The following is a 15,720-nucleotide window of genomic DNA, read 5'->3' as shown; positions in this document are numbered from 1 at the left end:
CCGATGTCACACCCACATCAGGAGTGGTGATGGGCTGAGCTATGGGCTCCTCTGCAGTTGGTCTTGGGCCCATAGAGATCCTCAGCATCTTCCTGTCACTCCCTCTGGGCTCCCTCACCTTCCACCAGCACTTTTGCTGACCCAGACTGCTTGCTTGATGATGTGACCAGACTTTTGTCCCTCTTGGGTCTGAGCCCCTGGTTGCCATGCCCCCATCAGGCCAAGGTTGCTGATATCACCAGGCACGGAAAGCTGCCCAGTGAGTGCCCAGAAGTAATCCTTCCTGTCCCTACTTCCTCCTGGTTATAAAGGTCATTCTTGCCTCCTGAATGAGAAGAGTCTTTAGATTTAGTGGAACATTTTGTCCCCTGGCAGAGCATCATTTGCTGCCGCAGGTGTCAGGGTTCTACTTCAGACAAAGCATCACACGCTATAAGGTTCAAAATACCTCCTGCATCCCATAGAACAGCATAGCAACCCTGCAAAATGTTACCCCAAGCCAGAGCCACAGCTGTGCCTTTGAGGCCGTTCTAATGTTCTACCAGGGTGGCAGCTTCTGAGTGTGTGATGTTGGGGCAGAAACTGTGCCTCCTGTGTTACTGTCTCTTTTGTCAAACCCTACTCACTCTCAAGGGGGTCCCTGCTCGAGGCGATTAAAGGGGAAATTCCATGACGATAAATCAGACACTGTGAGCAACTGCAGTGATGCTTGCCAGAGCCCTTGCAGGCCAGGAAGACTAAGCCGAACCCACATCTGCATCTAGGTCTGAGCCAACTCCCTTGCCACCCAATGGCTGGCTGACTGCAGGGAGGGAAGCCACCGTCCACCGGCAGCACCTTGGCCTCGGCGTCCAGAGGACGCACGCAGCGCGCAGCTCCATCGCTGCCCCTTCGGCTACTCTATTCGCGAGGCCCGGTGTCCGCTGGGACTACGCGCTGGGGTAACGCGCAGAGCCGAGAGGAGAGGAGCAGCGGCGGGGCACAGGAGCAGCCACCGCCAGGGCTCGCCACCGCTCACTCCGGAACACCGGGCGCGCGGCTCTTCCCCCTCAACCCAAAGGCCGGAAAACCGCAGGCCCTTCCGCTTCCGCCGCTTCCCCGGGAGGCGCGTCACTTCCGGCCGGGCCGCGGGGGGCCGTCCGCTGTCAGGCAACCCGTTCCCTCTGGCTGGGTCTGGACGGGCGCCTTTCTGTGTTCGAGGCCAACGCCCCGCGGTGCCTGCCGGCTGAACCCGAACGGTGCCCACGCTCAGGGGGCCGCGAGGCCACGGTCCCCGAGTGTCAGCCCGGGGCTCCAGAGGGTCGGAGTCGCGGCCGGGTCCTTCGCTCCCGCCGGTCTCCCAACTCCCGCCCCCATCCAGCCCCCAAACCGCGGCCATCCGGCGTTCGGCGCTCGACTGCGCGGCGGATCGACGCCTTCGGCGCTCCGGCGGCGGAAGTGAGGGCGCTGAAGGCTGGGCGGCCTCGGCCCGGGGTCTCCTGCTTGAGCGCTGGGTCCGTGCCTGCCTGTCTGCAGGTAGGTGTGGGGGCCGAGGTCCTGGCTGAGGGCCCGCCGGGGGTGCAGGCGGGAGGGCTAGCCACCGCCGTCGGCCTCGCGCCGCTCTGCAGCCCTTACGGTGCGGAGGGGCGCCTGCGGGCGTCGCGGAGCCCTGCCTGGAAGCCCGGCGTGGGCCTTGGGAGTGCCGGCCCGCAGCGGGAGGTTGCACTTGGCCCTGCTTGCGTCCTTACCTGTCACTGCGCAAGGCTTGAGAATTTACGGGTGAAGAGCGAGGAAGAGGCAGGCTTTGCTTGTTTCTTAGGTTGCACCACTGGAGAGCTCTCCCGGGTGCCGTCACTGTTTTTACAGATTGATTGTGTTGTGCCCATTTCACTGGCGAGGAAGCGTTAGATCAGGGTGGTTACGGAACTAGTGTGAAGCCGGGCAGTTACTCATTGTTTAGCAGCGGCGGAGGCAGCGTAGTGAGAGCATCCGAACCTGTGCTCTCTTTCTCCTTCCAGCCTGGGCCTGCCCAGAAGGGCAAGGAACAGTTCGCGAAAGAGCTTGTCTGAATGGAAGGAAGCTTTTCTTAATCGCTAAAGCGTTTCTTAGTCGCTGAAGAAGACGTGTGTCACTTGTTTAAAAAAATGAGTAAACTTACAAGGAAAACTTAAAAAGTATTGTAAAAACCACATTTAAATTAAGTCATTCGGGTGCTCTATAGTGAAAGCTAGTTTTAGTTGAGGTCATGTGGACCCCTCTTCCAATGCACAATAATATTTTGATTATACTCTGGCCAGGCTTTGTGTAACGACACAGGAACTGGAAGCCAAAAGCTTCCCAAGGAACATTTGTGTTAAAAGTTGTTGACTCAAAAGGAGGTAATAGAAAGAGGATGATGTGGGCTTAGTACTTAAATGTTCTTTCTGTTTGGTTAAGTAGAAACTCTGTAATTTTAAACAGCGGATCCCCCAATGTAACTTGGAACAACTCTTGGAAGTTTCAGAAAGTGACTTTTTCTTCTTTTCAGGTACTTAATTTCCTGAACTGAATATTATTTTGAAAATGATACTTCTCTAAAGATGATTATTCACCTCCAAAGTTAAATTTTCATTCATTCCACAAATATTTGAGAGCTGGATATATGAATCTGATGAGAAATGAAATTAGTACTGAAACGTGGCACAGGCGGTCTTTTAAGAAAGGATTTGGGACAATTTCTAGTGTCAGGGCAGTGGCATCCTTAGGCTGGGTAGGAAATGCTCGTACAGTTAGTCTCTCCAGGACTTTTTCATCCATTCTCCAGTTTACTCATCTTACCTGGCCAGAATTCCTGGCCAGATTGAAATTTTCTGACTCAGTGAATCCTGGAACCACTTAGTACTGCCCTATCCTTGTGTTGTCACAGAGTGGAGCTTAAATGTTATACTGAATGGATGAGTTTCAGGGCCCTGTTGAGTAGAGAGGAATTTTTTTTTTTTTTTTTTTTTTTGGTCTTTTTGCTTTTTCTAGGGCGGCTCCCGTGGCATGTGGAGCTTCCCAGGCTAGGGGTCTAATCAGAGCTGTAGCCCCCATACTATGCCAGAGCCACAGCGATGCGGGGTCCGAGCCGTGTCTTCGACCTACACAACAGGTCACGGCAACACCGGATCTTTAACCCATTGAGCAAGGCCAGGGATTGAACCTGCAACCTTGGTTCCTAGTCGGATTCATTAACCACTGAGCCTGGCAGGAACTCCGAATAGAGAGGATTTTGAAATTGACCAGAATGGGAACTAAGGATGGCTCTGCTGAGCAGTGTGCGGTGCATTGATTGTTCCCAGACCCTGGGAGTGTGTTCTTGGATTCCCTGGTGAGATCACATGGTGGAGTGTTCAGTTACAGTCCCCGTGATTCAGTGCATGCTCATGTTGGTTTAAAAGAATTATTGATGCAAACACAAATTTAGAGTCGTCGTAGAGAAATTATGCATCTTGCAGCTGTGGCCACACCCACAGGCATCCTTAGAATTCAGCTGAGTCAAAGCACCATATAGTGGGCTGTTACCAGCCCTGCTTTGTAGCATGGGCTGTTCTACTTGGTAGCGTCTTCGGGCTTTAGTTTCCTTATATCTGTTGTCAGAGAATACCTAAAACTAGATTATCTCCGAGTTCTTCCTGCTTTGAAATTTTCTGACTCAGTGAATCCTGGAACCACTTAGTACTGTCCTATCCTTGCGTTGTCTTAGGGGCCGTAGATATTGTTGGCATTTACGTGTAGGTCAAGAAGACTAAACTCTTGCTCGAACGGGATTAGTCTTAGTCACTTTTGTATCTCCCAGTTGGAGCACAAGCCTGACTGAGAAGAGGGTATTTTTGCTTCTTCCACTAAAGAACAGCGAGAGCTGGGCGGCAGCCCTTAGGAATTCAGAGAAAGGAAGGGTCTTTTGGGGCTGGAGCAATTGGGAGGACTCCAGGGAAATCAGCCCTTGGTGGGTGGGGCTGGGGCTCTGGGGTCTGGGTGGTGTGTGAGCAGCAGAGGCCCTCGGCCTGGAAAGGGGTCCGTTGCGGATTATAGAGGCCGGCCTCGAAGGTCAGGCAGAGGAGGTCAGGAACTGACTTCTGAGGTTTTTTTTTTTTTTTTTTTTTTTCCTCTCCTGGAAAATTGTCTCAGGCTTGCTTAGAAGCTTCATTAACATCCTTTAATACTGTTGTAGCATTTAAGACTGGGGTGGACTATACAGTTTGCTTAATTTTGGGCTTTGGTTTTAGTAATTCCTTCTACTTACTACTTACCACTTACAATAAATCTTGGTATCAGTATGGAGACAACATCGGACACTGGGACTCAGGACCAGGATTGTAGTTAGAATGAAGCTGCCCAAGGCAGCTCCTCGGCACAAGCTAGGGTGGTGCCTGGCCTGAGTCAGCTAGCCGGGCTGCTTTGGGCCGGGTCGCTTTGGGCCGGGTCGGCCTTTGCTTTCATATGTAAGCTTTAGTGAATTTTTGAAGGCTTATCCACTGATAAATTTCTGTCATTTGGGGGGTGGGGTGGTGGTGGTGGTGTGATTTTAACTTTTGCTTATTATTTTACCGGAAGACAAAACAAAAACCGAGGAATATTTCCGTTTAACTTTAATGAAAGCCCCGTGTGATTGACAGCCTGTGAACCTGGGTCAGTCATGGTGTCGGCAGGAATCAGAATTCATGCCTGATGGTTCAAGTAAGCAGATGTGAAAAAAGGAACTACTTGCAGAGGTGTAGGGAGGGCTAGGGAACGAAGGGGATGGTGAGAGCTGCTCAGAGCTGGAGCCTCAGCCCAGGGGTGTGGCTGCTGCCAGAGGTGTGGTGCTGGGGGCTGGGGGAGCAGGCCCGAAGCGCCCCAGCCTGAGACGGGTTCTGCCACCACCACCCACTCTCTGCCGGCAGTCTCTCCTCTTGCTGACCCTCTCTCAGTTACCTCCATTAGTTCTGCTCTTTTACCGGATTTTCATCACGCATACAAGGATGCTCTGTTGTACCCTCATCTTTCTGTGGCAGCTGGCAGGCAGATTCTCAGCCTTGGACCACCTCAGCTCTTTACCTTTTAAAATACTTGAACTGAGTTGCTGAGACCAGCAGGGGAAAACCCTAGCATCTAGACTTGTACCCTTATTAATCCAGGATCACCATTTCATCTGGCCATCAAAGAATTTTCTAGAGTTTTCCTTGTCAGCCACTTGCTTCTTCTCTGCAGAATCTATTTTAAACATTTTCTACTTTTCTCAAACCTCTTGTCCTTTCACACAGCCAGTATATACTCTGAGCAGGTCATCTTGCCACCTACCTGAGGCCCATTAGAGCATCACAGGAGAATCCTGGGCTCTTTCCTCCTCTCAGTTACACTGAAAGAGATTACGTTTACTTCAAGACAAGTAAGCCCCCACTCCTGCACTTCATCCCGTGCTCATCTCTGGCTGAAGGCTCCTTCCTGTTACCCTTTGAACATGCTTAGACACAGACAGGAGTAAAGGAAACCTGAAACATAGCAATAAAAGTAGCTGCGTCCTCCGACTCCGCAGGGTCTTGTCCTGTCATTTCCCCGGTGTGGTGCCTGGACACAAGTGCTCACTAGATGTTTGTTGGACTAAGCTTCGGAGGGTGCTTCCTTGTTTCAGATTCCCAGTTATCTGCATCTCTTTGTTTTTCTGAGGGATGCCATTCCGACACTGTCATCTTTTGAGGTGCGAGGTGACCAGTCTCCGTATATCCTAAATCTTCTGGGTCAACTAAGCAAAAATAGAGATCAGTTTTATTTGATAATGACTTTTTCAGTATTGTCCAGAAGAGCTGTGTTTCTGGGACTAAAAACAACACCTGGACATTTTTATTCCCTAAAAAGTTATATTTCCTAAAATATCAAGAAGTTATGTTTTGTCCACCCAGGGTGGGTCTAGTGGAGAGGCGGTGTCGGGACATGGGACAACTGGCAATAGATGGACGAACAAACGACGCCCTTGTGGGAGGTGCCCTCCCTTCTTCTTCCTGCCACTAGGAAGCCCACCTGCTTCGAGCTTTCTGTTTCTACGTGTCTCTTTTTCAGGGCTGGTGGGAGAGGGGATGGATTTGCAGCGTTCTCTTTCCTTTTGATATGTTGCCAGTATCCAGTGGCGTTGAGTCAGAGGACCAGCCACCTTTAGACTCACAGCTTTTGACTTTGAAATATGGTGAAGGTAGTTGTCCTTAGGAAGAGACAGCTTGCTGAGGCAGAAGATTTTATAGTTTCTGGGAAATAAAGGAGACTTTTAATTAACTCTTATAATTAAGATGGCTTCCAGTGCTTGTTTTAACAAAGTAGCTGGGTATGCCACTAGTTATGTGACGGGTCAGTTGTGTGGGCGCTGTGGCCAAATGGTCGGCTTTCCCCATGGACTCTCTGGCTTCCAGCAGTCTCTGCTAGTCACCTCATGTGTGTTTTCTCCCTTTAGTCCTTTACCTCCAAACATTGGACCAGGAGTGAAGAGTTTTTTCTCCATTAAAAAAAACCAAAACTGAGTTCCCATCCTGGCTTAGCCATTAATGAACCCGATTAGGATCCACGAGGATTTGGGTTCCATCCCTGGCCTCACTCAGTGGGTTAAGGATCCGGTGTGGCTGTGGCTGTAGTATAGACCAGTGGCTGCAGCTCCAGTTCACCCCCTAACCTGGCAACCTCCATATGCTGGGGGTGCGGCCCTAAAAAGCAAAAAAAAAAAAAAAAAAAAAAAAGTGCTGTTTATATTTTTTAAATCACTGGATTTTTCCCCAGGTAAAATGAAATATAAATACTTATGCTTTCATGAAAACCCAGCAGATTTCAGTTACACTTTGTTTTGGGGAGTGGTGAAGGAAAGAGGTCTGAGGAGAGAGCGGGGAAGCAGGGCTGCTTTGTCTGTCTGTCCAGCCCTTCCTTTCTGCTGACACCTTCGTAGTCGGCACCCGTGGATTCTTTCAGCTTTTGTGCATGATTGTGCTTTTGTTAATGGTGATTTTGAGGCAGAGCGGGAGAGAGGGATCCGCTTGGTAAACTGGACAGAAGAGTTCTCCACCCTGAGTCTGAGACTTGTCCCGCCCGGGGCTGTGAGATGGCCAAGCTGTGGCCGTGCTGGTCGCACTCGACCGAGACCCTCTCGGGAAAAGCAGAGTTTATGGGGGAAGCGATGGCGGTGACTCACCCTTTCCTTTTTAGGGCCACACCCTCGGCAGGTGGTGGTTCCCAGGCTCGGGGTCTAATCGGAGCCGTGGCTGTCGGCCTAGCCACAGCCACGGCGACGCAGGGTCCGAGCCACCGAGCCACGTCTGTGACCTACAGCAGAGCTCACGGCAGTGCTGGTTCCTTCACCCACTGAGCGGATCCCACTGAGCGAGGCTAGGGATTGAACCTGCGTCCTCATGGATGCTAGTCCGATTTAGTCCGATTTAGTCCGATTCGTTTCTTCTGAGCCATGACCAGAACTCCCTGTGGTTACATTTTCTGGTTTCTTTTTCTCTTAATACTGCTACTCATTTTTTTCTATGTATATTTAGTTTGAAATTATGTAAAAAAAAATTTACTGTCTTTTTTTCTACCGGTAAATCTTTTGGAAAATTAAAGTTTGAGCCACAGTGAAATATGGGAAAATTATAAAATTAAAATTTTCTGTGCTCTGTTGGACAAACACTTTGCTTTCAGGCTGTGTGCTTTAAAGGAGAAGAGGCAGGCAGGTTAAACCAATGTAATATAAATCTAAAAGAAAATGACTGTATTTAAGTAGATGTTATAGAGTATAAGAAAATGGCTGTCTTTATTTTAATGAGATGCTTTTATAATGGTAATTTTCTCTTGTGCTCTGTGATGGATGGGAGGTTAATTGATGTTAAATGGATGCTTTGTTAATCCTTCATCAGCTACTAAATTGGTTGGGGGAGTACAGGTCAAGGCCACAGCAGGCGGGACTGGCTTGTTTTCTCTGGGAACCCACCCTTCACTGTCCCCTCCTCGCCCCCTCCCCTCGCCTCGCCCCCTCCCCTCGCCTCGCCCCCTCGCCTCGCCTGGCCCCCTCCCCTCGCCCCCTCCCTTCCCCTCGCCCCCTCCCCTCGCCCCCTCCCCTCGCCCCCTCCCCTCTCCTCGCCCCCTCCCCTCGCCTGGCCCCCCTCCCTTCCCCTCGCCCCCTCCCCTCGCCTGACCCTCGCCCCCTCCCCTCGCCTCGCCCCCTCCCCTCGCCTGGCCCCCTCGCCTGACCCTCGCCCCCTCCCCTCGCCCCCTCCCCTCGCCCCCTCCCCTCGCCCCCTCCCCTCGCCTCGCCCCCTCCCCTCGCCCCCTCCCTTCCCCTCGCCCCCTCCCCTCGCCCCCTCCCTTCCCAGGTCCCCTCTCCCCCCTCCCTTCCCAGGTCCCCTCTCCCCCCTCCCTCCCTCCCCTCCGGCGTGACAGCTGGTGGACGTTGCGTGCGAGTTCAGCCGGCGCTGTGTGGTCCGAGTGTGTGGTCTCCCCTCTGAGCTCTGAGGGGGTGGGGGCAGAGAGCACATTGTTTACTTTAATTTCCTTCGGATGCCGGCTTGTGCCCAGAGTTTCCCGAAGTCTGACTCCTGGGAGAGAGGCTTCAATCCCTCGCAGCTGGGCTGCAGCCTGGGCCGCGGGCGTCCCTGTTTGATCCCCGGAGGCTCAGAGATGCTAATGGCACTGCTGAGTGCTGGGGTGCTTCTGCTTGCCCAGAGTCTTGAAAAAACTTCGAAGAAATTTCTTCGAAGTAGAGAAGTAAAGCAGAAATTTTAACCTCAGTGGACAAAGTTGATGTATTTGTAGAAATCAGGAAAGCTATTACACAGAATTTGGGTCAGATTAATCCAGCCCTGTGCATGTAGAAGGATCTAGGAATTGTGACATCCTGTCATGTTTAACGATTAAAAAAAAATTAGCCAATTCCAGCTGACAGTTGATGCCTTGAACTTTTTTGAAAATCTGCGTAGATTTTGGCATGCTTGTTTACAGTAGTGACTATATTTGTCAGCGGTCATATTGGCTTATTTCATCATAAAGGTTTGACAAGTTGAGATGGTTAAAAAACAGACAGCGGGCCCCAAATGGAAGCACTTGTGCTAGGCTCAGTGTTAGCAAACTGAGACCGTAATACCTAATGTAATCGCAGTTTCAGTCTTTCCCAGGAAGGCAGTCTTCACCATTGGGTCTGCAGTGACCTGGTCAGGACTGGTGCGGTTCCATGCTGTCCCCAGAGGACGCTGACCTTGCCTGAAACAGCTCCCTGTTGGTAGCTTCCTCATCAGCAGCCCTTCCTGCCGCAGACCTCTTTCACTTGGTCCAGTTCCTCCAAGCTCCTTTCTCTTTGCTGGACAGGATGTTACCTGGTTCATGAATTGTTGAATAAAGCCAGTTAGGTCTAGGCATGTACATGAAACATTGTTTTTCTGTGATTATATAAACTTGGGACAATGTCTTTTTTCCCCCCTAATTCTTTCATTATAAATAGCTTAGCAGTAGATTCTTGATTTTGTTCCTCTCCTCCTGACCATTCTTGTTGGGATGGCTGAGATGTCAGTGAGCAGATGTAGTGGGAGCACATTCCAGTCTTGCTCGGAGGGCCTTGGTTGCTGCTGCCTATTTAGGACTAGACAGCTAGGTCACTGACGCCTTCCAGTGGGATAAGGTGGGTAGCTTGTTGTTCTGCTGCTCTTCTTGCTAATTTTAACCCTGCGCTTCAGTAAATGACCTCAGTTTCCGTCTCTGGGAGGGTAAAATCTCCCTCCTCTTCCTTGTTCCCTTTAAGTCCTGGCCCTGGTTTTCTTAGTCTCTTTTCGTCTCCATCAGAAGACTTTAGAAGTTAGTAGGGTCAGACACTTTTCTAAAAAAAAAAATGCTATCATCCCCTGTTTCTTCTTGTGTCCTTTTTTGGGGGGGTTCTGTGTTTGTGGTGCTAATGATAATGTGATGCTCCCAGGAATTCTGGAGCAAAGTGGGCATATTCACGAAGCTGTGTCCCCATCAGCACCATCTAACCGTCACCTTCTCGCCCTCCTCTCTCAGTCCGTCCCCATCCCTCCTCTCGCCACCACTTACTCTGCTCACTGTCTCCACAGATGTACCTGGTCTGAACTTTGAGGGCAGGGGACTCATACAGTATGCGATCCTTGTGGCAGAGTTGTGCAGTATCAGCCATTTCCCTATGTCCTTTACCCAGCGAGTGGACATTGTGTGTGTGCAGGGAGAAAACATTACCAGATGCTGGCTGTAGCAGGGGTCCCGATCAGTAAAATGGGACTTAGGTTTTGGAAACAGGAGCTGTAAGACGCCCTGGGCTTATCTTTGATAGAAGTGCCTCACGTGTGCGCTCTGTTGGCCCTCCGCTGCAGCCGGCCTGCGGGGGCCTGAGTTGCACATTGTCGTCAGGTTCATTGTTGACTGGCTGTTTGAACGCTCAGTGGAGAAATCCTGATGGGACCAGATCCCTCCATTTCCTGCTTCACGTTTACTGGCTGAGTTCTGCAGGACAGAGCCATGGGGAGGCCCAACGAAAGGGGCAGGCGGGCTTTCAGTCTTGGAAACTGGAGTGGGAACTGCTCTCAGGAGCAGCTGAGTCCCTTGCAGGGCAGAGAAAAGCTTCTGTAGAGCCACGGTACCTTGTGTGTTTTTAAAAATAGCATTCCAAAGGATTCTCTATTGAAGACAAGTTCGTCTTTAAAAGTCTAAGAAAAAATGACTGCCTTTGTTTGGACTTTAAATTATTTAGAACTGAAGAGTTAGAATCTTTTTATATAGTCTCAGTACTGCTCCTTCCTTTTTTGTGGGGATTTTTTAAATTGAAAAATCGAACTTAAATCACTTTTGGCCTGGGTCTTTATAGAAATAAAAGGCAGTTGAAAAATGTGCAGACATTCAGGAAGGGTGAAACTCTGTTTAAACACTTAAAATATTTTTGGGAAAAAGGGGACACAATATTAAAGATCTGACACTACACAGTAGATTTCTGATTTTCAGGTAATTCTTTATGGAAACGGTAATAGGAGAGCAAACTTTTCACCTCTTGGGCCTTAGAAAAGGAAGCCACATTCGAACTTGACCTGCTGTCACCCAGAGGCAGCCAGGAGGAGGAGTTGTTCTGTGCGGGTCTTGGTAGCTAATTTGAATGCAAACTAACTACCTTTCTGTGGCCTGAGCTGTAGCTTCCTATGGAGTGAGTGCCTTTGGGCTGAGTGGTCAGAGGAGCTGTTGCAGGGTGATCAAGTCAACATTTGGGAGCTAGATAGAGGACTCAGTTTCTGTAGTAGTAGTTTTTGGCAATTCCTATTGTGGCACAGATTTATTCGCTTAAAAACTAGTGCACGGGATAAGGTACAGAAGCAAGGAATGGTGTCTGTCTGGCAGTGGACAAACCAGGTTGACATCCCTCCCAGAGGCCACCTCTCTTGGAGGTGGGGTCTTGGAGCTGGAATCCCACATGGCCTGAGGTTTAATGCTGTCCTTGAAGAGCCAGAAAAAGAGCACCAGTGAGCCCATGTGTTCCCAGTTCTGTTCATCCCACTAGCCAAGTGTCCACTTGGCTCTGGTGCTGGGAGTACAGAAAAGAACATTTGTCTTAAATTCTTCAGAATGGAAGATAATAATATAGGTCAGAAACTCAGATCTACATAATGAAAGGAGCATTAGAAAAAAACAAATGAAGATAAAATTGTCTTCATAGATCTAGCGGCTAACGGTTTGTTCAGAATAATAGCAGCAGCACCATATTTGGTGATTGTCTCGTAGGTAATTGAATGAATGGCAGCAGTGTTGTGAAGGGTGGGAGGAGAAACTGGGACTGCTCTAAGGCACTGCGCTACTTGGAGCTGCGTGGTGTCATTTGAAAGTCCACTTGGAGAAGTTGTGCATGTGTTATGCAGCCTCTCGGGCAACGCCCAGAAGGTTAAGGAGTGTAATTGTTATGCTGAGAGAGGATGAGCAGTGGGATGGTCAAGGCAGTGATACTGAAATGGTGAGAACTGGAATAATACACTTGTCAGAGCTCACAGAATGTGTAACAGAGTGAATCCTAGAATAAACTCTGGGATTTAGTTAACAGTGTGTCAGTACTGGCCTATCAGTTGTAGCAAGTACTCGCTATTAATGCAAGATGTTAATAATGGACAAATCTGTATGTGCAGTTGGCAGACCACTCAGTTTTTCTCTAGGCCTAAAACCATTAAAAAAGCCAGTTCACTAAAGAGCAGAATGAATAATGAATGCAGAGGAAGGAATTAATGACTTGGAGGATAGAGTAATGGAAATCACCCAGTCAGGAGAGCAGACAGAAAACCAAGTGGAAAAACATGAAAGCAATATAAAAGATCTATGGGATAATATAAAGCAGGCCAATCTACACATAATAGGGATTCCAGAGGAATAGAAAAAGAAAAGATGGAAAATATATTTGAGAAATTATGTCTGAAAACTTTCCAAATCTAAAGGAGACAGATACTAAGACAGAGGAAGCACAGAGGGCCCCAAACAAGTTGAACCCAACAGTCCCACTCCAAGACGTATTATAATAAGAACGGCAAAAGTTGAAGAGGGGATTCCAAAGACAGCAAGAGAAAAACAAAGCATTCCTTGTAAGGGAACCCCTGTAAGGCTGTCAGCTGATTCCTCTAGAGAAATGCTACTGGCCAGAAGAGAATCTTAAGATACATTCAAAGTTCTAAAAGGGAAAAATTTGCAGCCTAGAATACTCTACCCAGCAAGAATATCATTTAAAATAGAAGGAGAAATAAAGAATTTCTCCAACAAACAAAAACTAAAAGAGTACAGCAATACTTAACCCATCCTAAAAGAAATACGGAAAGGGTTTCTCTAAATCAAAAAGAAGTAAGAAGAAATAGGATGGAGAAAATCACGATTGGAAAGCAATCATTAAAATAAGCCAGTTTACAGATCTAAAAGGGGGAAAAAACCTATTGTAAGAGTGATGGTAAAGTCAAGGAACAGCAAAAGGACAAACATGAAGATGTTAAAAGAGGACTTCAGAATCGTAAAATATGGGGAAGGAAGGTAAGAAAGTCTAGACTTTTGTTAAGAATGTGTTTGAGGGAGTTCCTGTCGTGGCGCAGTGGTTAACGAATCTGACTAGGAACCATGAGGTTGCGGGTTTGGTCCCTGCTCTTGCTCAGTGGGTTAACGATCCGGCGTTGCCGTGAGTTGTGGTGTAGGTTGCAGACGCGGCTCGGATCCCTCGTTGCTGTGGCTCTGGCGTAGGCCGGTGGCTACAGCTCCGATTGGACCCCTAGCCTGGGAACCTCCATATGCCGCGGGAGCGGCCCAAGAAATAGCAACAACAACAACAACAAAAGACAAAAGACAAAAAAGAATGTGTTTGAGGCTATGTGACTATCAGGCTAAAGCAAGCAGATAGTAAGGGGTAAACATACTTGAAAGACAGAGCAGCCGCAAATCAGAACTAAGCATTACATTAACAAAACTAAAAAGAAAAGGACACAAGCGTAAAATAAAAGGGAGTCAGAGTTCCTATCGTGGGCACAGTGGAAACGAATCCGACTAGGAACCATGAGGTTGCGAGTTCGTTCCCTGGCCTTGCTCAGTGGTTTAAGGATCCAGTGCTGCTGTGAGCTGTGGTGTAGACGCGGCTCTGATCCTGCATTGCTGTGGTACAGGCCGGCAGCTGTAGCTCCGATTAGACCCTTAACCTGGGATCCTCCACATGCTGTGGGTGTGGCCCTAAAAAGCCAAAAGAAAAAAAAAAGGGAATCATTCAAACAAAAAAAGAAAGGAACAAAGGAGAGACATAGAATCAACTGGAAAACAAGGTTTAAAATGGCAATAAATACATATTTATCAATAATTAAATTCTAATGGACTGAATGCTTTAATCAAAAAACATAAAGTGGCAGATTGAATAAAAAAGCAAGAGCCTGCAATATGCTGTCTGTAAGATACTCACCTTAGGGCAAAGGACACATGTAAATTGAAAATGAGGGGATGGGAAAAGATATTTCATGCCAGTGGACAAGACAGGAAAGCAGAAATTACAATACTCAGACAAAATAGACTTTAAAATGAAGGCCATAAAGAAAGACAAAGAAAGACGCTATTTAATGATAAAAAGGATCCATTTAAGAAAAGGATATTACAGTCATCAATATATAGTCCCCTAATATAGGAGCACCCAGATACATACAACAAATACTAACAGACATAAAAGGAGAAATTGATGGGAATACAATCACAGTAGGAGATTTTAATGCCCCACTCACATTAATGGACAGATCTTCTAAACAGAAAATCAATAAGGCAACAGAGATCCTAAAGGACACAATGGAAAAATTAAACTTAATTGACATTTTCAGGATATTATATCCAAAAATAGCAGAATATACATTCTTTTCAAGTGCACATGGAACATTCTCAAGGATCGATCATATACTGGGCCACAAAACTAACCTTAACAAATTTGAGTATAGAAATTATTTCAAGTATCTTCTCTGACCACAGTGGTGTGAAACTAGAAATCAGCCACAGGAAAAGAAATGAGAGAAAACTGACTACATGGAGACTAAACAACATGCTACTAAAAAACCAATGGGTCAATGGGGAAATCAAAAAGGAAATTAAAAATTACCTACAGACAAATGATAATGAAGACACAACCATTCAAAATCTATGGGATGCCGCAAAAGCTGTGCTTAGAGGGAAATTCATAGTGGTACAGGCCTTCCTCACAAAAGAAAAAACTCGAATTGACAACCCACCACCTAAAATAATTAGAAAAATAAGAGCAAACAAAACCTAAAGTAGCAGAAGAAATCATAAAGATCAGAGAGGGAATCAATAAAATAGAGATTTATAAAACAATAGAAAAAATCAATAAAACCATGAACTGGTTCTTTGAAAGAAAATTGACAAACCTCTGGCCAGACTCAACAAGAAGAGGAGAGAAAGAACTCAAATAAACAAAATTATAAATGAAAAAGGAGAAATCACAATGGATACTGCAGAAATACAAAAAACCATAAGAGAATACTATGACAAATTTGACAACCTAAAAGAAATGGACAATTTTCTAGAGACTTATATCCTGTCAAAACTGAATCAAGAAGAAATAGATCAACTGAACTGACCAATCACTAGAAATGAAATTGAATATATATAATAAAAACTCTCCCTACAAACAAAAGTCCAGGACTGGATGGCTTCACAGGTGAATTCTACCAGACATACAAAGAACCTATACCCACCCTTCTTAAACTTTGCCAAAAGGTTGAAGAAGAAGGAACACTCCCAAAGACATTTTGCAAAGCCACCATCACCCTAATATTAAAACCAGACAAAGATACTCCCACAAAAGAAAATTATAGGCCAGTATCTTTGATGAATATAGACACAGAAGTTCTCAACAAAATTTTAGCTAACTGAATCCAACGACATATAAAAAAGATCACACACCATGACCAAGTGGGATTCATCCCAGATTCAGAAGGATGGATCAACATATGCAAATCAGTTGTCAGACACCACATTCACAAAAGAAAAGTCAGAAACCATGTGATCATCTCAAGAGACGCAGAAAAAGCATTGACAAAGTCCAACATCCGTTCATGATAAAAACTCTTACCAAAGTGGGTAGAGAGGGAACATACCTTAACATAATAAAAACCATTTATGACACACCCACAGCCAATATAATACTCAATGGAGAAAAGCTGAAAACCTTCCAATGAAAATCTGAAACAAACAAGGATGCCCACTCAGCACTTTTATTCAGCATAG

General features: G+C 47.1%; 1 protein-coding gene across 50 annotated transcripts in view; it reads left to right on the top strand.

The window, feature by feature from the left end:
* The first annotated feature begins 1,442 nt into the window (after nt 1–1,442).
* EXOC2 (exocyst complex component 2) overlaps nt 1,443–15,720 on the top strand; it is a 146,032-nt gene continuing 131,754 nt past the window's right edge. For all 50 annotated transcript variants that reach the window (XR_014809403.1, XR_014809402.1, XR_014809399.1 and 47 more), the window contains exon 1: nt 1,443–1,515. The gene's annotated coding sequence lies outside the window, so the exon portion shown is untranslated. The remainder of the gene's footprint in view (nt 1,516–15,720) is intronic.

Source organism: Sus scrofa, chromosome 7 (assembly GCF_054392235.1).
Source record: "Sus scrofa isolate SSC_HxYL_T2T_F1_AM1 chromosome 7, Sscrofa_HxYL_maternal_Yorkshire_Landrace_v2.0, whole genome shotgun sequence".
Classification (NCBI taxonomy): domain Eukaryota; kingdom Metazoa; phylum Chordata; class Mammalia; order Artiodactyla; family Suidae; genus Sus; species Sus scrofa.
Note: the sequence above shows the minus strand (reverse complement) of the source record. Positions and strands in the feature narration are given on the sequence as shown.